The sequence below is a fragment of the Ranitomeya variabilis genome, chromosome 1 (genome assembly GCF_051348905.1).
Source record: "Ranitomeya variabilis isolate aRanVar5 chromosome 1, aRanVar5.hap1, whole genome shotgun sequence".
Classification (NCBI taxonomy): Eukaryota; Metazoa; Chordata; class Amphibia; order Anura; family Dendrobatidae; genus Ranitomeya; species Ranitomeya variabilis.
Window position 1 is genome coordinate 639939475 of NC_135232.1, and position 24579 is coordinate 639964053.

Consider the following 24579-nt stretch of genomic DNA (forward strand, 5'->3'; position numbering starts at 1 on the left):
ACAAACCTACAAGTAAGCTTTTTGTAAGATCACACATTACAGTTTATTATCTGGCAGTTGCTCATTTCTTTTTACATGTGTCAGGCATATCGTTTATATTCTGGTTTCGCCTTAAATTTGGATACATCAGGATTGAGTCTATTGGAATACGTTTTAGGAGCCAAATTTCTTGGTGGCTTCCTTGTTTATAGGATGGGTAGAAATACAAAATACATTAAGGTCTGTACATTTACAATACTTCCATCTTGTATTATTACCAATCATAGCTTCTCCCCCTAGTCCCCTACACATACTTGTAATTCCCTAATATATAGTATCCTAACTTCCAGTCATTTCATCTGAAACTCGTCAAAATGGCTTTTGGTACATATACCAGTCAATTATGTCCAGGAATTGTTCTGATTCTCATGTTCTGCAACTTGCCATACACACTGTGGGCCGCATTTTCCCAGCACTACAGGTGCTGAAACTTCCTTTTACCAGTACTATAGGTGCTGAAACATTATTTTTACTTAATTAACCAGCATGTCTTCACTTATCTAGGGAAGTGGAAAAACCATGAGTAAGGCTCCAAGGAGCTGAAATGCGTAGGCCTCAGTCACATTGGAACTGCCATGCAATTTCAGTTCATTTTTCTGCAATAAACTTGGAATTTATCGTATACACTGCCGCCTTACTGAATTTTCGTTCCTAAGTTTATGGTAAGGGCTGTCATGATTTAAGGTTACCTTATGGCCTAGTCCTACAAACTTCAGGCTTTCCGAGTCCTGCGCTTGGCCGCCTATCAGTCAGAGTACACATGACTATTATTATTCATCAGTTATATTCTTCTAGAGTTCAGCATGAAAATTAATATCTAATTTTCTTTACTATGATTTGCAAACAGAAAGTTAATTGAACTGTGCACCTGGTGATGGAGAATTCTTCAAATTACCATGTATCAAATAGGAAAAAGAAACCTTTAAAAATGTGCTGGCTTTATGTGCCATTAACTGCGTTGATCCAGTAATGAAGAATTGCCAATTTCTCTTTTTAATTATAGCTGCTCCTGATTTACAGTGTAACTAAACCTTTATAAGTTTTTTTCATTGTTCAATGCCCTTATAATTACAAGCAGATCGGTGGGGGTCCGGGTCCTGAGAACCCCCACCGATCACTTATCTTCCCTTGAGAGGTGCCCAGCTCAGCAGACAGGAGCGCACAACTCCCGGTTGATCGCTCGCTCAGACCGGAGTACGGATCTAGTAGAAGGCAGAGGCTTCCGTGCCCGCCTACACTTTCTATTGAATCCGTACCCCGCTGTGTGCGTGCTTGGGCAGGAATTCTGTGCTTCTCGGGACTGTGATGATCGATGGGTGTCTCAGGACCCAGTACCCTAACATTCTGCTTGTAAATAAATGGGTTCTGAAATATAAGAAAACCTTACATTGCATTGTTGATATGCAGCAGGGTCATCTCCAGGACTGAACACCTTTGGTTTCTGTAAAGTTACGTCCACAACAAATGGAAATTACGTGAAAAAGTTCTCCATAAATTTTGAATCAGATTTGAAGAAACATTTAGCAGCAAATGAATTAGATGCAGAATTGCCATGAATTTCACCTTTTTTGTTAGAGTGAAATCGGTGGTGAAAAATCGACCATAAGTTGACATGCTGCTAAGTAACAATCTGCACCGCAGATGAGTTTCCAATCAGATTCTGCACAGGCTTTATCTGCAATATGTACAGTAGTGTTCAAAATACTAGCAGTCCAATATGACTAACCAGATTAATCACTGACTTTGGTATAAATTATATTACCAATTGTCAAACCATTTAACAGTTGGTGCAGTAGATTCTAAGAAAACCACCAGACTCCGCATTGATGATCTGCAGGTTTCTGAGTCCGTGTATTAGAATAATTAATTGAAAGGGGAAAGTGTTCACAATAATAGCAGTGTGGAGATCAGTTAGTGAGGTCAGTCATTCTGTGAAGGAACAGCTGTGAATCAGGTGGCCCTTATCTAAGGGTGAAGCCAGGACATGTTGTAGATGCATTTCTCCTGGAAAGCCTGAGAAATATGGGTCGTTCGAGACATTGTTCGGAAGAACAGCCTAGTTTGATAAAAAGTTGATTGGAGAGGGTAAAACTTATAAAGAAGTGCAGACAGTGATCGGCTGTTCAGCTAAAATGATCTCCAATGCTTTATAATGGAAAGCCAGAGAGACGTGGAAGAAACCGGAAGACTACCATCCGAATGGATGGAAGAATATCTAGAATGGCAAAGGCTCAGCCAATGATCAACTCCAGTATGATCAAAGACAGTCTCACGTTACCTGTGAGGACTGTGACAGAAGACAACTGTGTGACGCTAATCTCTTACCAAGAAGTCCCACAGTTTAAAAAAAAAAAAAAAAAAAAGGCGTACTGAAGCGGATACAGTCTGCCAAAGTACATAACAGCTGGCCTAAAGAGAAATGGAGAAACAGTTTGGGGTCCAAGGTCCGCAGACAGTTCGTCAGACGACCCCCAAACTCTGCATTCAGCCACAGTACAGTATGAAGACAGTGAAGCATGGTGGTGCAGGCCTCATATGGGCATGTGTCTCTTACTATGGGGCCGGACCTATTTACCACATACCGGGGATCATGGACCAGTTTACATATATTATAATACTTGAAGACGTCATGTTTCCTTACACTGAAGAGGATATGCCCTTGACATGAAGGTTTCAACAAGACAACGATCCTAAACACACCAGTAAACGAGCAAAATCTTTGTCCCAGTCCAACAAACTTCAGATTATGGAGCGGCCAGCCCATCCCCGGACCTTAATCTGATAGAACACTTGTGGGTAGACATTAAAAATGCCGTTTCTGAGGCAAAGCCAACAAATGCCAAAAAATTGTGGGATGTAGTCCAAGCCTCCTGGGCTGGAGTAACAGTGACAGGGGCCAGAAGTTAGGCGACTCTATGTAACAGATGTGAAGCAGTTCTAAAAATCTGTGGGTAACAACTAAATATTAGGTTAGGGAGTCACAGGAATGCTAAATCCACAAAATAATACATATTGTGAGTCTGTAAAGACAAATACAGACACTCCTATTTTTTTAGAACGGCCAAATGTTCATTTTTTGTTATTTTCTGTAAAGTAGTTAAAAATTATATATATTTCTCTTCGTGTTTTGAATTAGAAAACTATGTGCAACGTTCCCAATGCTGGAAATAAAAACTAGTATACAGATTTTATCATTAACTCATGTCTTTAAACATACTGCTATTATTTTGAACACTACTGTAGATGAAGTATGGTAAAAGTCATACTTTTTGCTGCTACTGAATATACTGCAGATTTTTGGCAGGAGGTTCAGTCCCTTTTGATAATTTCCTAAGAATTACTGCCAATAATTATTTTTTGAAGTTCTGCAGATGCGCAAGTGTGAACCCGGCCTACCGGGGCTTTGTGGATGGCTGTGTACTTCCTCCGCCAAGCTCCGCCTACTTCCACATACTTCTGCATGCGTCCTACGTATCTATATTTAACAGTGGGTACGCATGACATGTGGATGTATGCGGATGCGTCGTTTTGACGTGCCCGCTGTCCGCACAAAACGCAACTTGTTGCTTTCCCGTGCGGTCGGCGGGAGCGTCAAAACAACGCATCCGCATACATCCGCATGTCCTGTGTACCCAATGTTAAAGATAGGTACGCAGTACGTATGCAGAAGTATGCAGAAGTAGGCGGGGCTTAGCAGAGGACATACGCAGCCATCCGCGAAGCCTCCAAACGCTAATGTGAACTTAGCCTTATTGAGTCATCTGAGTTTTCGTGTCTTTTATGCCATATTCACCTCCACTCTCGGCGCTCTGTGACCACATGCCGTCTCCACTCAGCGCTTTGTGACTATATGTCATCTCCACTCTCAGCGCTCTGTGACTGCCGTCTCCACTCAGCGCTCTGTGACTGTCGCCTCCACTCTCGGCGCTCTGTGACTGTCGTCTCCACTCTCAGCGCTCTGTGACTGCCGTCTCCACTCAGCGCTCTGTGACTGCTGTCTCCACTCTCGGCACTCTGTGACTGTCGTCTCCACTCTCAGCGCTCTGTGACTGCCGTCTCCACTCAGCGCTCTGTGACTGCCGTCTCCACTCAGCGCTCTGTGACTGTCGTCTCCACTCTCAGCGCTCTGTTGCTATATGACGTCTCCACTCTCAGCGCTCTGTTGCTATATGTCATCTCCACTCTCAGCGCTCTGTTGCTATATGACATCTCCACTCTCAGCGCTCTGTTGCTATATGTCATCTCCACTATCACGCTACTCGGGGTAAGCTAGAGAGAGACGAAGTGAACCCCAAAGTGGACCCTCTGGGTCACGGTCCCAGAGCCCCCTAGGGCGAGCAAACCTGATGGGTGCACCCCCTATACAGGGAGTGTTAGGAGCAGGCCCAAGGAGGATGGAACCGCAACTGCCGGAGCCAAAGGGACGACTGGGTGGAGCAGAAGAACAGGTGCGCTGAAGATGATGAGAGAAACCAATGCGGAGTACTGGAAGGGAAAGAAATACCAATATTAATAAGACAGCCGGAGCAGGAGGAATAAGGGAACCGAGGACGTGGGAGACGCCGAACAAACAGAGGCCGAGGCGGGGACGGAAACACAGAGGCTATGCCTAGAATGGGCCAGAGTATAACGCTGAACTAACGGGGCAGAAACAACGTAGATACACAGGCGCTTACCTGAGGAAGCGCCGAGCTGAAATACCCGATGGGCGCCGCCATATTGGAGGCGGGGCCATCGGGTCACGACCTCCCAGAAGGCCGAGCGGCGGAGGAGACCCTACGGCGCATGCGCTGACCGCCGACGCGCAGAGAGGCCGAGAAACTGGAAGAAGGAGAAGAGGGAGGGACCCTGGGAGCGCGCCGGCCGAACAGGCAAGTATCAGGAACCGTGACAGTACCCCCTTTCTTACTCCCCCTCCTCCTGGAACTGGAAAGAAACCTCTTCAAAATATGGGGTGCATTGATGTTCTCTCGAGGTTCCCAAGATCTCTCCTCAGGACCAAAACCCTTCCAATCAATCAGAAACCAAGTTCGACCCTTAACCGTTCTCTGGGCTAAAATGTCTCTCACCTCGAATTGTTCATCGGAGGAAGAGAAGGATGGGACTACAGGAGAAGAGGAGTGAAAACGATTAAACACAGCAGGTTTAAGAAGCGAGACATGAAAGGCATTAGGAACATGCAAAGATGCGGGTAATTTTAACTTGTAAGCCACATCATTAATTCGGTTGGAAATTTCAAAGGGACCAATGTAGCGAGGACCAAGTTTATGAGAAGGAATTTTCAACCTGATATACCGAGATGAGAGCCACACCTTATCCCCCGGTTGATAAGGAGGTGCATCAAGCCGCTTCTTATCCGCAAACCTTTTCATACGATCACTGGCCTTAAGAAGTGACTCCTTAGTCTCTTGCCAAATTTTGGAGAACTCCCGGGACAAGGAATCAGCTGCCGGTACGCCTGAAGTGCAAGAAACGGGAAAAGGAATGCCAGGGTGCTGCCCGAAAACCACCAAGAATGGAGATTTAGAAGAAGATTCAGAGGGGTGATTGTTATAGGCAAATTCAGCCCATGGAAGCAAAGAGACCCAATCATCCTGGTGGGCATTGGAAAAATGACGTAAATAGGACGTGAGAACCTGATTGATACGCTCCACTTGGCCATTGGACTGAGGATGGTAGGCGGAAGAGAAATCCAAAGTCACCTTCATTAAGCTACACAAAGCTCTCCAGAAACGAGCGGTGAACTGAACTCCATGATTAGAAACGATATGACGTGGAAAGCCGTGTAGTCGGAAGATGTGAAGGATGAAGATCTTCGCCAATTCGGGAGCAGATGGCAATCCAGACAAGGGTATGAAGTGAGCCATTTTCGAAAATCGATCCACTACCACCAGGATAACAGAGCAATTGGAGGAGCGAGGGAGATCCGTAATAAAGTCCATGGCAATATCACTCCAAGGACAAGAAGGTACAGGAAGCGGATGTAAGCGTCCGGTAGGTAATTGCCGAGGAACCTTATTTTTTGCACAAGAAGGACACGAGGCAATGAAATCCACGACGTCTTGACGAAAGGATGGCCACCAGTAGTGACGAGCTATGAGAGAAAGTGTCTTCTTGACTCCAGCGTGCCCGGCAAATTTGGAGGAGTGGCCCCAGAGCAGAACTCGTTTTCTGTCTTTGCTTGCCACGAAGGTCTTCCCAGGAGGAGAGGAAACCACTTCCAGAGGAGCAACGGAAATAATCCTAGTTGGATCAATAATATGTGCAGGATTCTCCACCTCATCCAAAGGTTGAGAGGACCGTGAGAGAGCATCAGCTCTGACATTTTTGTCTCCAGGACGGAAATGGAGTTCAAAATAAAAGCGTCCAAAAAACAGGGACCATCTGGCCTGTCGAGGGTTAAGTCTTTGTGCCGTCTGTACATAGGCTAGATTCTTATGGTCCGTAAAAATGGTGAAGGGATGAACGGCCCCTTCGGGGAGATATCGCCACTCTTCTAAGGCCAACTTAATGGCTAACAGTTCCTTATCTCCGATAGAGTAATTGCGTTCTGAAGAAGAAAATGATTTGGAAAAGAAACCACACGTGACGACACGTCCAGAAACCGACTTCTGTAAGAGGACTGCTCCGACTCCCACGGAAGATGCATCCACTTCAAGGACGAAGGGTCTGTTGGCATCAGGACGATGAAGCACTGGAGCTGCAGCAAATCTTTGTTTCAAAGTAAGGAATGCATTTTGGGCCTCCGAGGACCAGTTGTTGGAAGCAAGTCCTTTGCGAGTGAGAGCCGAGAGGGGTTTGGTTAATGAAGAAAAATGTGGAGTGAATTGCCTATAGTAGTTGGCGAAGCCGAGGAAGCGTTGAATGGCTTTAACTCCAACAGGCTGTGGCCAATCCAGAACTGCGGACACCTTGGCTGGATCCATCTTCAGACCGGCATCGGAAACAATATATCCCAGGAAGGGTACACTTGATTGTTCGAAAACACATTTTTCGATCTTGGCAAAAAGATGGTTCTCACGGAGGCGTTGTAAAACAAGACGAACATCTCGTCGATGGGCGGAGAGATTCGGAGAGAAGATTAGTATGTCGTCAAGATAGACTACGACACAGATATAAAGGCAATCTCTGAAGATGTCATTAACGAATTCTTGGAACACAGCGGGAGCGTTACAGAGACCAAAAGGCATCACTAAGTACTCATAGTGGCCGTCACGGGTATTAAATGCGGTCTTCCATTCATCGCCTGCACGGATTCGAACAAGGTTGTAAGCCCCTCGAAGATCTAACTTAGTGAAGACTCGTGCTCCTCTTAAGCGGTCAAAGAGTTCAGAGATTAAAGGTAATGGATATTTATTCTTCACCGTAATGTTGTTCAAACCTCTATAGTCTATGCAGGGACGAAGCGAGCCGTCTTTCTTCTTGACAAAAAAGAAACCGGCTCCAGCAGGAGAGGTGGACTTCCGAATGAAACCTCTAGCAAGGTTCTCCCGAACGTACTCCGACATAGCTTGAGTCTCCGCAGGTGAGAGAGGGTAGATTCTTCCTCGCGGAGGCATGGCACAAGGAACCAGATCTATAGGACAGTCGTAGGACCGATGTGGTGGAAGATTCTCTGCTTCCCTCTTATTGAAAACATCAGAAAAGGAAGAATAAGCAGAAGGCAGACCAGGAAGGGCAAGGGAAGAACAAGAGACACCCACAGGACGTACCGACAACAGACACCGAGCCCTGCAGGAATCCCCCCACGAGAGAATATTGCCATTGTGCCAATCTAACACGGGTTCATGGGTTCGTAACCAAGGTAAGCCCAAAAGCACCGGATGGGAAATATTGGCTAAAACGTAAAACGCAATTTTTTCCTTGTGTAAAACCCCTACTTGAAGTTCTACTATTTGGGTGACCTGGGTTATAGTCTCTTGCAAGGGCTTGCCGTCCACTGAAGCAAGAAAAAGAGGGCTTTCTAAGGTCTTAACGGGAACAGAAAATTTTACTACCTCCTCTAACCTGATAAAATTCCCTGCTGCACCCGAGTCAATGTAAGCTGGCAGGGAATAGCGTTTACCAGAGATAAGAAGTAGAACAGAGAGCGTAAGAGGTAGAGAGGTATCACATGTACCTAGGGAGGCCTCTCTTACCTGACCTAGGCGGAGGAGTTTTCCGGACGATCAGGACAAGCACGCAGAAGATGGGAAGAACTGCCACAGTAGAAACACAGACCCTGAGTGCGTCTTTCCTGGCGCCGTTGCTCAGACATCTTGAGCCGGTCTACTTGCATAGGTTCCGGCGCCGGTTCAGAGGAAGACACTCTGGGTCTAGGACTGGGAGAGGTTCGAAGAGGCAGAGAAAGACGTGGAGTCCTTCTCTCTCGTGCTCGTTCCTGAAATCGGAGATCAATACGAGTGGCCAAGGAAATCAGATCCTCCAAATTGGTAGGAGTATCCCGACCCGCCAATTCATCTTTTATGCGACCGGATAGTCCACGCCAGAATGCCCCTACCAGGGCCTCATTGTTCCACCCAAGGTCAGAGGATAAAGTACGGCTGAATGGCGTACTGACCTACGGACAGGGTTCCCTGTTGTAAACTAAACAGGGACTCAGTAGTTGAGGCCAGGCGACCTGGTTCGTCGAACACTCGACGGAACGTCTCAAGGAAATTATCTAGGTGAGACATTAGGGGATCATCACGTTCCCAGAGAGGATTTACCCACGCTAATGCATTCCCCTCGAGATGAGAAATAATGAAGGCTATTTTAGCTCGATCGGTGGGGTATTGCAAGGGCAAGAGTTCAAAATGGAGGCGACACTGATTTAGAAATCCCCGACAAACTTTGGGGTCTCCATTATAGCGTGGGGGTTTGGCTAAACGAGGAGGTGCGTGAGAGGCGTGAACAGGCGCGACAATAGGAGAAGGAGTCTGTAGAGAAAGAAGGCGAGAATCTATAGCGGCCAGATAAGTCAGAATTTGCGTTTGAGTGTCGCGCTGCTGCGCCAGCTCCTGTTGCAGATTTAGCAACAAAGAGGCATTTCCAGGATCGGAAGATTGAAGTGAGGACAAACGAGAGTCCATCGACTTCATAAAGGCCATCATACGGGACTGATTTTCGCGGAGGAAGAGCAGCTCCTTTTGAGCGGCAGCGGCTCCAGCGGGATCCATGGCCTGTGTATACTATCACGCTACTCGGGGTAAGCTAGAGAGAGACGAAGTGAACCCCAAAGTGGACCCTCTGGGTCACGGTCCCAGAGCCCCCTAGGGCGAGCAAACCTGATGGGTGCACCCCCTATACAGGGAGTGTTAGGAGCAGGCCCAAGGAGGATGGAACCGCAACTGCCGGAGCCAAAGGGACGACTGGGTGGAGCAGAAGAACAGGTGCGCTGAAGATGATGAGAGAAACCAATGCGGAGTACTGGAAGGGAAAGAAATACCAATATTAATAAGACAGCCGGAGCAGGAGGAAAAAGGGAACCGAGGACGTGGGAGACGCCGAACAAACAGAGGCCGAGGCGGGGACGGAAACACAGAGGCTATGCCTAGAATGGGCCAGAGTATAACGCTGAACTAACGGGGCAGAAACAACGTAGATACACAGGCGCTTACCTGAGGAAGCGCCGAGCTGAAATACCCGATGGGCGCCGCCATATTGGAGGCGGGGCCATCGGGTCACGACCTCCCAGAAGGCCGAGCGGCGGAGGAGACCCTACGGCGCATGCGCTGACCGCCGACGCGCAGAGAGGCCGAGAAACTGGAAGAAGGAGAAGAGGGAGGGACCCTGGGAGCGCGCCGGCCGAACAGGCAAGTATCAGGAACCGTGACATCCACTCACAGCGCTCTGTGACTGTCGTCTCCACTCTCAGTGCTCTGTTGCTATATGTCATCTCCACTCTCAACGCTCTGTTGCTATATGTCGTCTCCACTCTCGGGCGCTCTGTGACTACATGTCAACTCCACTCTCAGCGCTCTGTTGCTATAAGTCGTCACCACTCTCGGCGCTCTGTTACTACATGTCGTCTCCACTCTCGGGCGCTCTGTTACTACATGTCGTCTCCACTCTCAGCGCTCTGTTGCTATATGTCGTCTCCACTCTCAGCGCTCTATGACGATATATAGTCTCCCTTTTGTTACGCCGCCGCTGCCACCCGCTTCCTCCTGCTATACTTACCTGTCCTCGGCGTCCCGGCGCGGCTCAGCTGCTGCGGCGTCTCTCCTCCAGCGCTCACTACCAGCGTCAGCTGATCGTCAGGTGCGCGCGCACGCTGGCTTCCGTTCTGCGCATGCGCACCTCTAGCCTCTTTCTAACGCTGTCTGCCCTGTCCACTCTATGATCTTGGAGGACCCTCTCCACCCGGAAGTAAGCTCAAGCGCTACTATTTCTTCCTGTCTGCTCCTTGCCTCTGTGCGTGATGATCACTTGTGCTTCGCAAGTGCTCCTGGTCGCACGTACTCTCTGTGCATCTTTTTGTGCTCTGATCTTGTGCTCTGTTATTTGTTTTTTTCCCGCAGTTCCTGCGTCAGTCCGTGGCGTCGGCTCCTGAAGTTCCAGTCTCGTCGCTGTTCCTGTGTTTCCAGCTCTCCTTGTGTCTCTAGCGGTACCGTGTTTCCTCTAGTCCCCGTCTCCCTGCGGTCCTCCTTTGTCCTTCCCTCTACCCCCGGGTCCAGGCTCTCTTCTCCAGTCCTTTTCTCTCGTTTTCCGTTTCTCTCTTCCTCCTTGGTCCTCCAGCTTCCGTGGCGATAGTCCCTCACGCTCCTGCCCCTAACACTCCCTGTATAGGGGGTGGTCTACCTGGTCAGCTTGTCCATGAAAATCAGACCAGGATCATGTCTTTCCTAAGAGCATGGAGTCTCGTCTAGCGGCCTTACAGTCTTCCGATCCTGGTAACGCCACACAGCTGGCCGCTCTTCAGCAGGAGCTTGGTCAACAACGGGATACTCAGTCCCATATCTTGAATTTTATGGCCTCTGTGGATGATCGGCTTCGGTCTCTCCAAAATGTCGCCTCTGCTCCTGTCCAGGCCTCCGCTCCCCAACCGTCGCCCCGTTTAGCCAGGCCTCCTCGGTATGGAGGGGAACCTAAACTATGCCGCGGATTTCTTAATCAGTGTCAACTGCACGTTGAATTATCTCCACTACTCTATCCCACCGACCGTGCTAAAATAGCTTTTATTGTTTCTCATTTGGAGGGTGAGGCGCTGGCATGGGTTAATCCCCTCTGGGAACGAGTTGATCCGTTAGTCACTCAACTCGCACCGTTCCTTGATACCTTTCGTAAAGTCTTTGACGAACCTGGTCGCCTGGTCTCTACTACTGAGTCTCTTTTCAACCTTCTTCAGGGTACTCTTTCTGTAGCCCAGTACGCCATCCGTTTTCGAACTCTGTCCTCAGACCTAGGTTGGAACAACGAGGCTTTGGTTGGTGCATTCTGGCGTGGTTTGTCCTATCGGATTATGGATGAGTTGGCAGGACGAGATTCTCCCACTTCCCTGGATGATCTAATCTCTTTGGCTATACGCATTGATTTGCGTTTTCAGGAGCACTCTTGCGAGCTCGTCAGAGAGAAGAAACCCCGCCGTCTGTCTACACCTTCTCGAGGGTCTTCTCTTCCTCTAGTCACTTCGGCTGCTTCCACTTCCTCTCCTGAACCCATGCAGGTAGATCGCCTCAAGCCTGCCGAGCAACGTCGCAAGGAGAGACTCGCACAGGGTCTTTGTTTTTATTGCGGCAGTGCCTCTCATCTCCTACGTTCCTGTCCTCTGAAGCCGGGAAACACCTCTGCCTAGGACAGGTAAGAGAGGTCTCCCTAGGCAGCTTTGATTCCTCTCCCCCCCTGATTCTGTCCTTTATTTTACATTTGGGTTGCCGTCGTTTTTCTCTTGACGTCTATGTTGATTCAGGTGCTGCTGGTAATTTTGTTCAACTTGAGGTAGTAAATAGACTTGGGATACCTGTAAGACCTCTGGAGACTCCTAGACATATAGCTTCTGTTGATGGTCAGCTTTTGCGGGAGACCGTCAATTTGGTCACGGAGGAGGTTGAACTTCAGATTGGAGCCCTACACCGTGAGAAATTGGTTTTTTGGGTTTTACCGTCTCTGTCTCATTCTTTTCTTTTAGGGCTTCCCTGGTTAAGAACTCATGAGCCCACTCTGGATTGGCGTTCGGGGGATATTTTACATTGGGGACAGTCTTGTCAGAATAGATGCCTACTCTCCGTCACGCCAACTGGCTCCTCTCGAGCCTCTCCCGAATCTGTAAATATCCCTTCTGCCTATCACTCTTTTTCGGATGTGTTTAACAAGAAAGAGGCGGAGATCCTACCACCGCATCGCTCTTATGACTGTCCAATTGATCTGGTTCTACTCCTCCTAGAGGCCGTATTTATCCTCTATCGCCTGCTGAGACTCAAGCCATGTCAGATTACGTCCAAGAAAATCTGGCCAGAGGCTTCATTCGGAAGTCTTCTTCACCTGCTGGAGCTGGCTTTTTCTTCGTAAAGAAGAAAGACGGGTCCCTTCGGCCATGCATAGACTACCGGGACCTTAATGCCATCACGATTAAGAACAAGTACCCACTCCCTCTTATTCCCGAACTTTTTGATCGTCTGCGAGGAGCACGAATCTTCACCAAGTTGGACCTCCGAGGGGCCTATAATTTGGTCCGTATCCGTTCAGGTGACGAGTGGAAGACTGCGTTTAACACCAGGGATGATCATTACGAGTACCTAGTCATGCCCTTCGGGTTATGCAACGCACCTGCAGTCTTCCAGGAACTGGTAAATGAGGTTTTTCGGGATCTTCTTTACACCTGTGTGGTAGTGTACTTGGACGATATTCTCGTGTTTTCTCCAGATCTGCCTTCCCATAGGAGAGACGTTCGGCAAGTTCTTCAGCGTTTGAGATAGAACCGGCTTTACGCAAAACGGGAGAAGTGCTTTTTTGAACAATCATCGCTACCTTTTTTGGGTTTCATTATTTCCGATGCAGGTCTGTGCATGGATCCAGGAAAGGTTTCTGCTGTTCTCCACTGGCCACGTCCGCTTGGTGTTAAAGTAATTCAGCGATTTCTTGGATTCGCCAACTACTATCGTCAGTTTATCCGTCACTTTTCCTCTCTGTCGGCTCCCATCTCCATGATTCGTAGGGGTGCCAACCCTCACCAATGGACTTCTGAGGCCGAGGAGGCCTTTCATTCTCTTAAACAAGCCTTTGCATCCGCGCCAATACTTCAATGTCCTGTAGCCAGTAAACCTTTCGTCCTTGAGGTCGATGCCTCTGCTGTCGGTGCTGGAGCTGTGCTATCCCAAACGTCTTCTTCTGGTCGTCTTCTGCCCTGTGGTTTTTTTTCCAAGACCTTCTCTTCTTCCGAAAATAATTATTCCATCGGAGATAAAGAACTATTGGCTATCAGATTGGCACTGGAGGAATGGCGGTATCTGCTAGAGGGAGCCCTTACATCGTTTTGTGATCTACACGGATCACAAGAATCTGGCTTACATCCGTTCTGCACATAGACTGAATCCACGACAGGCCAGGTGGGCCTTGTTCTTGCTCAGGTTTGATTTTGAACTTCGTTTCCTGCCTGGAAGTAAAAACTACAAAGCTGACGCTTTGTGTAGGTCATTTCAGTAGGTGGATATTGAGGAGGGGCCTGCACACATCATTGATCCTGCCAGAGTTATCACAGTTGCTCCGGTCTCTTTCTCATCTTTGCCTCCGGGTAAAACCTTCATCGCGGAGGAGAACAGAAGACGTGTCTTACTTTGGGGCCATGCCTCCAAATTGGCCGGGCATGTCGGTTTCAAGAAGACCTTTCGTTTGATCTCCCGCTATTACTGGTGGTCTACTCTGTCTAAAGATGTCCGAAGTTTCGTCGCCTCCTGCCCTTCCTGTGCCAGGAATAAGATTCCCAGGCGATTACCTTCTGGTCTTCTCCATCCTCTACCGGTGCCTTCTCCGTGGCAACATTTGTCTATGGATTTAATTACTGACTTGCCTTGTTCCTCTGGCTGCTCCGTTATTTTTGTGGTCATGGACCGTTTTTCTAAAATGGCCCATTTTATCGCCCTTCCTGGTTTACCTTCTGCACCTGAATTGGCGAAGATTTTTGTTCATCATGTTTTTCGTGTTCATGGACTTCCCCAACATATTGTTTCTGATCGTGGAGCCCAGTTCATCGCTCGATTCTGGAGATCCCTCTGTAAGTCTATGAACATCTCGCTTGATTTCTCTTCAGCTTACCATCCTCAAACCAACGGCCAAATGGAACGCACTAATCAGACGTTAGTAACTTATCTTCGTCATTTCACTAATGCCCATCAAAATGACTGGTTTGATTTGTTACCCTGGGCCGAATTTTCATACAACAACCATCCCAGCGAAGCGTCCAGCAAGTCTCCATTTTTCATCGTTTATGGTCAACATCCTGGCCTTCCTCTACCGGTTCCTCCTGTCTCTTCTGTACCAGCGGCAGATCTTCTGTCTAGAGAGTTCTCCAAGGTCTGGCAGGAGACCAAGTCTTCCCTTGAGTCGGCCCAACTTAGGATGAAGAGACATGCCGATAAAAGGCGTCTTGATTGCCCTATTTTCCATCCCGGGGATAAGGTCTGGTTATCCTCTAAGTTTATTCGTCTGAGGGTATGTGCACATGTTGCGGATTTCTTGCAGAAATTTCCTGAAGAAAACCGGAAATTTTCTGCAAGAAATCAGCATTTTTTTTTTTGCGGTTTTTTTCCGTTTTTTTCGTGTTTTTTTAGCATTCTGCAAGCGTAATTAGCTTGCAGAATGCTAAAGTTTTCCAGGCGATCTGTAGCATCGCTTGGAAAACTGACTGACAGGTTGGTCACACTTGTCAAACATAGCGTTTGACAAGTGTGACCAACTTTTTACTTTAGATGCAGCTTTTGCAGCATCTATAGTAAAAGATAGAATGTTTAAAAATAATAACAAAAATAAAAAAATGCTTATACTCACCCAGACATCTCCTCACCGGCGTCCGTTCCTCTTCCTATAGCTGGTCTGTGCGCACAGGACCTTCCGTGACGTCACGGTCACGTGAGCGGTCACATGACCGCTCACGACCAATCACAGGACAGTGACGTCATCGGCAGGTCTTTCACCGCACACCAGCTACAGGAACCGAAGCGACAGCGTGCAGTGGAGGCGGGAAGACATCGAGGGTGAGTATAGGACTATTTTTTATTTTAATTCTTATTTTTTGACCACTTATATGGTGCCCAGTGCGTGGAGGAGAGTCTCCTCTCCTCCACCCTGGGTACCAACCGCACATAATCTGCTTACTTCCCGCATCGTGGGCACAGCCCCGTGCGGGAAGTAAGCAGATCAATGGACCCCTAGGTGTGCGGAATCCCCTGCAATTCCGCATTTTAATGAACATGTTGCTTTTTTTCCGCGATGCAATTTTTTCGCGGAAAAAAAGGCTACATTTGCACAAAAAATGCGGAATACACTTAAAATAATAGGAGGCATATGTAAGCGTTTTTTTCGCGTTTTTATCACGTTTTTATCACGTTTTTATAGCGAAAAAACGCGAAAAATACTTAACGTGTGCACATGGCCTTAAGGTTCCTTCTCATAAGCTGGGGCCCCGTTATAACGGTCCGTTCGAGGTTTTGACTCGCGTTAATGATGTTGCTTATAAGCTTAAATTACCCGCCTCTCTTCCTATTTCTAATTCTTTTCATGTTTCTCTACTTAAGCCGGCGGTGTTTAATCACTTTCATGCCTCTTCCCTTTGTTCTCCTTTGCCTGTTTCGGCTGATGATGTCTTTGAGGTTAGGGATATCCTTGCTATGAAAAAATTCAGGGGAAAGACTTTATTCTTGGTTGACTGGAAGGGTTTTGGTCCTGAGGAGAGGTCTTGGGAGCTTCGGGAGAACATTCTGGCTCCTCAAATTTTGTCTAGGTTTCTTTCTAACCTTAGAAAGAGGGGGAGTAAAGACGGGGGTACTGTTACGCCGCCGCCGCCACCCGCTTCCTCCTGCTATACTTACCTGTCCTCGGCTTCCTGGCGCGGCTCTGCTGCTGCGGCGTCCCTCCTCCAGCGCTCGCTCCCAGCGTCAGCTGATCGTCGGGTGCGCGCGGATGCCGCCTTCCGTTCTGCGTGTGCACACCTCTAGCCTCTTTCTAACGCTGTCTGCCCTGTCCACTCTATGATCTTGGAGGACCCTCTCCACCCGGAAGTAAGCTCAAGCGCTACTATTTCTTCCTGTCTGCTCCTTGCCTCTGTGCCTGATGATCACTTGTGCTTCGCAAGTGCTCCTGGTCGCACGTACTCTCTGTGCATCTTTTTGTGCTCTGATCTTGTGCTCTGTTATTTGTTTTTTTCCCGCAGTTCCTGCGTCAGTCCGTGGCGTCGGCTCCTGAAGTTCCAGTCTCGTCGCTGTTCCTGTGTTTCCAGCTCTCCTTGTCTCTAGCGGTACCGTGTTCTTTCTCACTGCGGTCCTCCTGTGTCCTTCCCTTTACCCCCGGGTCCAGGCTCTCTTCTCCAGTCCTTTTCTCTCGTTTTCCATTTCTCTCTTCCTCCTTTTTCCTCCAGCTTCCGTGGCGATAGTCCCTCACGCTCCTGCCCCTAACACTCCCTGTATAGGGGGTGGTCTACCTGGTCAGCTCGTCTGTGAGGGGATCGTCGTCACGGTCTCGGAGGGTCCACCTATTTTTCCAGAGATTCCTCACACCTTTTTCATGTTGCAGTGGTGGCTCCTATTACAATGCCACTTTCGAATTCAGTGAAATCTTTAGAAAGAGTGGCACTCACTATCCAAAAAAAGGTCACTTTATTTTGTAGTTAACACATGCTGTGGAAGACCCGTGGAAATGCTGTAACACTTGAATATTTCATCGTCCACCGTGTATCCCACTTCCTCCCCAGCATGTTTTAATGATGACAAAATGAAGTGATTTTATTATGGTTTGTCTTTCTATTTTTGTAGCACTTATTACAATTGTCACCTATGAAGTTGAGCAGTATGATATCCATTTAGCTATTGCGTCGTATCGGAGGTGCTCTTGTAGTGCCCAACCTTCCTTTTTTGACAGTCTATTGAGATCTTTAGAAAGACCTATTCCTTCACATGTTTGTAAGAAAACGGTGTGACGCTGCGGTTGTCCATATGCAGCTGAAACTCTGCCGATCATAATGGTCTGCACAACTGCATTGATCCACATCGTCTGCGCAGAAGCTACACTGCACCCACTCTTTCTGGCTGTATCCTACAGACAGGAAGCTGGAAGCCTGATATTATACAACTGTAGTAATGGGACTAAAGGAAAAAAGTCCAGTGGTTAAGAGGTTTGTCCCAATATTGTTACTGCGGTAATTTAGTACATAGACGATGATTGCTGCTAACAGCCTGGGGTTAGATCTGACCAAGAGCAAAATGAAATGGAGTTAAAGGGATTGTCCAAGATAAACCAAGAGCTGCACACCAGCATCAACTCATGTGAAACGATTGGAATAACTTATATCCTCGTGATTTGGGGAGGTACACCGCTGAGGCCATTCATTGGCTGCAAACAGCATGGCTATAACTTTCGCGTGTAAACCGAGAACGCATTTGGATGTTGCACTGGAACATCCAGGAGTAACCGGTGGGAATTTGCATACAGGCAACAATAATACATGCAACTTTTTGGATTATTGTTCTTTGAATTAGGGAATTTAGATTGTGAACCCTGTTTGGGAGCTAGGAATTATTGCAATTTATGCACAGAGCTGCAGAATATGTTGGTGCAAAATAAATTAACAGAGACCTGTTGCTTCCAAGACATTTACCCAAATTATCCAATGTCACTGCCCCCGACTCTCATAGCCGTTTGTGGCGTCGGTGGCTTCCATACTTATGTCTTGGCAATGATTTTGTTACTGCACCATCAGATGGCGCTCACATAACACACTGTGCCCGAACTTAATGCTGTCCTTTCGCAACTGCACGTTGCATGCTTCAGTGGCCAAGTATGGTCTTTCCATTTCCATCTGCTGCTTGACCTGCCCTTTTGGCACTCAGGAAAATCGTGAAATCCACTCTGAAATGGCAACAGCGCCACCAGCAGAGTGACTAGAAAAGGCAGAGGAGCGGAGTGTCACAGTATTCTTTGCTTACACCCCCTCATAGATAAGGGTCTGTCATTAATAATGCTACAGCTGAAAACATGGGTCTAATTATTTCTTACATTGAAGAACCAAAAATTAATAATTACTAATCAGTCATGGTCCTTCCAGAAAGATACAGCCTATTAATTACACTAGACATAAAGTGGTTGGTGGCGGGGGGGGCGCTGTACCGTACGGCAGCACTCCGCTTAGTTAACCTGGCCCTGTGCCTTTATTAAGATGCACCGCCGTTCACGCTCACTGTACCTGCCACTGAACACCTACCACCTTCTTCATTCCCCCTTTGCATATTTATCCCTTTTTTTTATTGTTCTGTGCAAATGTAATTTGTTAATCCCGGGAAATTTGTCACAGATAAATTTCCTAGGATTATCTTGTCAGCACCATATCTGCATTCTTTTGTTCATTGCTTATTCATAATTCAGAGAGCTGGCAGCTGGCCTAGCCTTGGAAGGACAGGAAAAATAAGAGCTACCTTCTTCCAGCTGCTTCCGATTACATCCCCTTGCCAAAGGAGAAGTGCGCGGCTGTGCCGGCATCAGAAAGTTAAACCTTCTACTGTAGGTTAACTGGTGATAAAGGAGTTAATTTCCTTACTTCCAGAGCTCCCATTGCAGATTTTTTTGGGGGCCACACTCCTTTTACCACTGCATTGTGGTCTATGCAGTGCCTAATCTTTCCTGTACAGTCGTGTGCCATTGATATGAATGGTGCACTTCATTCACTCTGATGAGTCTCTGTCTCATGATATAACCGGCCAGAAGCCATTTTACTCTTTTTGTATTGTGTTTAATTAATTAATAAAGTGATAACATATCGTCAATGTTATTATCATAGTTTCAGCTGTGAAATGACTTGTTAAAGTTGGAATGTCTACTGCTCTAAGTAAGGCTCGGTGTAGACCGCCATAGATTGTCTCATCCGAGAGAATCGGGCCAATTATGCAAATCGCAATCTGATCAAAATCTGATTAGAGTATCCGCATAGTGTTATCCGATTCCCTCGGATGAGGAGAAGATGGAGAAAAAAAGTATCCATCTTCTCCATTGTGTCAGTGCGTGGAAATCGGATGGTACTCAGATGTCAACCAAGCGCAGTTCCATTTTTCCCACCAGCTCGTTGACTTGCATGGCAGCTTGCAATCTGAATATTGGATCAGACTTAGGGTATGTGTCCACGGTCAGGAAATGCTGCGTGTTTGACGCTGCGTGTCAAACACGCAGCGTCCAGATGTTCCAGCATAGTGGAGGGGATTTTTTGAAATCCCGTGTCCACTATGCGTGGAAACACGCATCCGTCGTCCCTGCGACTCCGGACATGCTGCGCGTCTTTTAAGATCGCAGCATGTCCGTGTTCCTTGCGGCGACGCTGCGGCGCCGCAAGGAATAACACAGGGCCCTATGCGAGGGGTGCGATGATCCCAGATGTGTACAATGAACACATCCGGCATCATCGCGTCCCAGAAGGGGGCAGGGCTTAGCGCCGAGTGGGTTTGCCGCTCCGACGATATCGCCGGCCATCCTGATCGTGGACACGTACCCTTAGACATGTAGCGACTTTTTTTATCAGACATGTGCACGGCCCCATAAAATAACATGATTAAGACCGTGTAGGTTGAAACATGTAGGATTCGTTCCCTGCACTGGGATTGCTCATCTGCATATCTGTGCTTTTTAATATGATGATAAATAAATGTCAAGTTTTAAGAATCCTATCTCCTGTGGTCGCTGAAGACAACTTTTCTTGCACATAAAGTAACATTGGTCTGAGTGTGATTTGTCAGACCAATAATACGGCTATCTGCTCGAGCCCTAAAGGTGGCTCCTGTTCTAGAAGGGCACGCCTGTCCATGTATTACATGGTTGGTAATTCAGCTTGTATTATTACATCTTCTCTGGCAGCGATTAGTCGTGCCAGCGTGATGTCATAATTGCAGCGTGACGCCGCACCAGTCTAGCTAATCAAAAGAAGAGCTGCAGATACTGTCAGGTAGGAGGAGATTTGATGGGCTCCCTTCCAACAAATGGACCGCTTCCTGTGAATCCATTTCACCAACCATCTTGGCTAGCCAGCTGACGGGGAGATTAGATGTAAGGAATAAAAGTAGACCTCTTTCTACGTCCCACGGTGCAATCTGCTTACAGCACCTCACTATATTTCACTAAACTGCTACAAATCCTGCCCTACAGAGTATCTGTGTAACTACAAAGGGGCGATACCAATAGTTTATAGTAGTTTACTGAAATGGATCATTAGGGTACAGCTATTCTGCTACCCAAGGGTAAGGCTGACATGGGGGTTTCATGTCACTTGGCTTGGTGGGTAAAACAGCTGTTTCACCCGCAAAATCAAATAATTTTTTTTATTTGGAAACCCTAGCACCAACTGGCCGCTGCAATTCTTGGCCATGTTGCGTCCACATCACACCTATAACACCATGTCTGACCTTACCTTTACATCAATATTGTATTTAATTGAAATAATTAGCAATTAAGAGATGAGAAATATCCCATTTTGTCCAGCGCCCCAGTAGCAAAACATTAGACTCTGGTCTGTACTTTCATAAAAACATAGATTCTGGTCTGTGCTTTAATAAAGGGTCACATATATAGGAATAAACCTTTCATTGCCGTGTCTTTCCTCCCCGTCTTTGAACAAGTGCATTGCTTTCTATTCATGTTTTTCCCCTCTTCTCCAGAAATAAATCAACTTGTTAAAAGGGCGCGTTCTCCTCTCAGCTGCACACCCAGCCAAGGCAGAATACAGAAAAAAAAAGCTGTTAATATACAAGCCACATATGAATAAATCTGTTCCAAGAATTCACACGGCATACCTAAAACCCAGGCAGAGGACACGATGCTCTTGTTAAATAAATGATAGGTGTGTAATCCTTTTTAGCTAGATTCATCTTCACTACATCAAAACAATGCAGAGGCACAGAGCAGAGCCTGCTCCAGAGATGCCCGCGCTCCCCATATGTCTGCCGCCTGTTATTACCAAGGCTATTTGCATTGACCAAAATATGTTACAGAGAAAGATGTGCAACAGAGTAATCCTCGGTATCATTTTATTTATACGCCGCCCGCAGTATAAGCACTTTACAAATAAAGAAAATAGTAACAAACAATGAAGATAACGGCATTACTTTGATGACAACACAAAGAAAAATATTGGCAGTGGATATGATAGGGGTAGCATGTTGTTCCTGATCAACCTTGAAAATACCTGCAGTCTAATTTTCTCAATTGCATTGGAAGATACCTATTAGACATACGCGATGGCTTAACCAAATACATCAAACGTATCATGTGCACATTTATTACATTGTACGTCTAAGGAAAATTGTAGCAAATAAAATGTTGCTGATCCTATGTGTGTTGAGCAACACAGTAGATTAGAACTTGGAGAATAGTCACTTTTTGAGTTCTGCTGGACCATGCGTACTTTATATTATGTAGAAGAAAATGGGCTAAATTAAATTAACAAAAATGCATATTTTTAGGCTCAAGTGGAACAGAGCACCTGGCTTATCAATCTACACGTTATGTGTTGTTTTCGGCTGTGTTCACATGGAGCGTTTTTGATGTTTTTTGCTTTCTTTTTTTTTTTTTCTTCAGCCAAAATGTGCTCTGTTGGAAGTAAAAACGCTGCATTCAAAACATCCCGTGTATAGCATTTTTGTTGCTTTTTTTTGCAGCGGCAAAACGGCAGCCTAACATTGGTAAGAAGATACTGGAGTTTTTGGTACCAGCCATCATCAGACTATTGGCCATACAAAAACCTTAGTAACGATGAGATTCAGTCAGTAGCACTATTAACAATTTACCGAGTAACTAAACTTTTAGGAGATTTGCTTCCATATGTTTTAAACCCTTTCATGCAGCGTAAATTGCCAGGGACCTGGTGGGGACCCCCACCAATCACTCAAAAGACCCCTTAGAAATGCACAGCTCAGGAGGTTGGAACACATGGGAAGTCTAAAGCTCCAATTCATCACTTGTGATTTATTGAAGTCACTTTTTTCTTTCTTTCTTTCTTTCTTTTTTTGTTTTGTAGTATTTGTTGACTTTTTATTTTGCCAAGTTCTTCAATATGGTACACACGCTTCATGAATTTGGCACATATCTCTTCCAGTTCAGTTACTTCTGATCTTCAACTTGTTACGACTGTTGTGATAAACTGTTTTATGTGTGTAAATTGTTCATCAGTTGTATTTGTATTGTCTGTGTATAGTTTCTGAGTTATATGTATTTTATATGTCTATATAGTTCATAAGTGAGTGGCTTTCGTCCGTATTATAGTTGGTTCTATGAATTATATGAAAGGAGAGAAGCTTTTTCGTCTATTATGTTGGCGTTTACTCTTTCTGGTTTGTAGTGTTTGGGATGGCCTAGATTATACTCAAGCGTAGTGTAAGTATTCCACTGAATCTAAACTTGGAAAGATGTCAAAACACAAAAAAAGCCTAAAGGAGCAGAGAAAGTAAACGCCATATTTGTATGTGTTTATAAAATTCTACAGACGTTCTAATTAAAAGAGATTAAATACAATTTGTAAATCTTCTAATTGGATTTATTTAGGGAAAAGGCACTAAGGAGGCATCTTGTGTGGGGAACTTAGGAGTGTCTTTGTGCTAGATCTGTGTAGACAAGAGTATTAACCACGGTTAGCTCTATGGAATGAGTATAGACACAGAGCTTCTAAATTCACTATTGATATTTAGATTTATGGGGTGAATTTGCATCATTGGGAATTTCAGAGACAAATAGATTAGCCATATTCGAGTAAAGAAAAATCAAGAGAGTCTGTTACTCCTGCTCAATAGATTTAGGATTATTGAAAATTGCTGGAACAATTCCATTTTAACCATGTAATCAATCCAGCTCCCATATTGATGAATGCAAATGTAAATGTCTGTTTACTTTGCCTTTAGATCATTATAAATGAAGGTACTTCAATGGAGTTAATATAGACTAAAAATTATCCATCGTTTTAAAAGGGGCTTGCAAGATAATATTAATAGTTACCATTACATTCAGAATCGTACTTCCATTTCTCTGTGCTACATTTGTTGTAGAAAATCTTTTTAGCACAATGGGATTTAAGATTTAACCGTGAATATTTTGATCCCAAATCCAAGTCTGACATTCTGATAATTCATGGTGTTTGTTGGACAAAGGCTTATTTGTTAGAAATGAGGAGTAGGGAAAAGCTGACATTTTTTTATTTTTTATTTTTTTATTAAGATTATCTATAAGTGAACTTCTATCACTTACAGTCATGGCCGAAAGTGTTGACACCGTTGAAATTGTTCCAGAAAATGAAGTATTTCTCTCAGAAAATTATTGTATTCTATGTTTAGTTATACGCATGTTTATTTTTTTTTGTATTGGAACAACACAAAAACAATGACAAAAAAGGCAAATTGGACATAACTTCACACAAAATGCGTCTGACAAAAATGTTGGCACCTTTCCAAAATTATAACTTTGTTTCAAGCATGTGATGCTCATTCAAACTCACCTGTTGCAAGTAACAGGTGTGAGCAATATTAACATCACACCTGAAACCAGATAAAAAGTTGACTCAATCTTTGAATTGTGTGTCTGTGTGTGCCACACTAAGCATGGAGAACAGAAAGAGAAGAGAACTGTCTGAGGACTTAAGAACCAAAATTGTTGAAAAATATCAACAATTTTAAGTCCACCTCTAGAGATCCTGATGTTCCTTTGTCCATGATGCACAACTTAATAAATTTACAACCCATGGCACTGTATCTAATTTCCCTGGATTTAGTTTGAGAAAAATTAACGAAAAGTTGCAACACATGATAGTATGGATAGTGGATAAGATGCCTCAATCACGTTCCAAAAAAACTCAAGCTGGACTTAAGGCTCAATGTGCATCAGTGTCAGTGCAAACTATCGGTCAATATTTGAATGTAATGAAACGCTATGACAGGAGACTCAGGAGAACCCCACTTCTGACGCAGAGACATAAAAAAAGCTAGACTGCAGTTTGCCAAAATGTACATGAGTAAGTGAAAATTCATCTGGGAAAGCGTCTTGTGTACAGATGAGACCAAGATAGAGCTTTTTGGTACAGCACATCATTCTACTGTTTACCGAAAACCAAATGAGGCCTACAAAGAAAACACAATACTTAGATATAGCAGAGGTTCAAAGATGTTTTGGGGTTACTTTGCTGCTTTTGGCACTGACTTGACTGTGGGTGTAAGGCATCATGAAATCTGAAGATTTCCAGTGGATTTCGGGTCACAATGCAGTGGCCAGTGTCAGCCAGAAATGGATGAAGCACTGGAGAGTGGCCAGCAGTGAGTCCGGATCTAAATCCCATTGATCACATATGGAGAGATCTTAAAATTGCTGTTGGGACAAGGCACCCTTCAAATATGA

At 45.7% G+C, this 24579-nt stretch overlaps 1 protein-coding gene across 12 annotated transcripts in view; it reads left to right on the forward strand.

Moving 5' to 3' along the window:
- The window catches only part of NPAS3 (neuronal PAS domain protein 3), a 616056-nt gene that overhangs the window by 87506 nt on the left and 503971 nt on the right, over positions 1-24579 (forward strand). Inside the window, exons 1-2 of one of the 12 annotated variants that reach the window (XM_077261156.1) lie at positions 20138-20253; positions 20862-21043. The exons of 9 other annotated variants lie outside the window; for them this stretch is intronic. The gene's annotated coding sequence lies outside the window, so the exon portion shown is untranslated. Of the gene's footprint in view, positions 1-20132; positions 20254-20861; positions 21044-24579 lie in introns of those variants that run through there. 2 more of the 12 variants (XM_077261163.1, XM_077261152.1) reach the window with 2 other exon arrangements.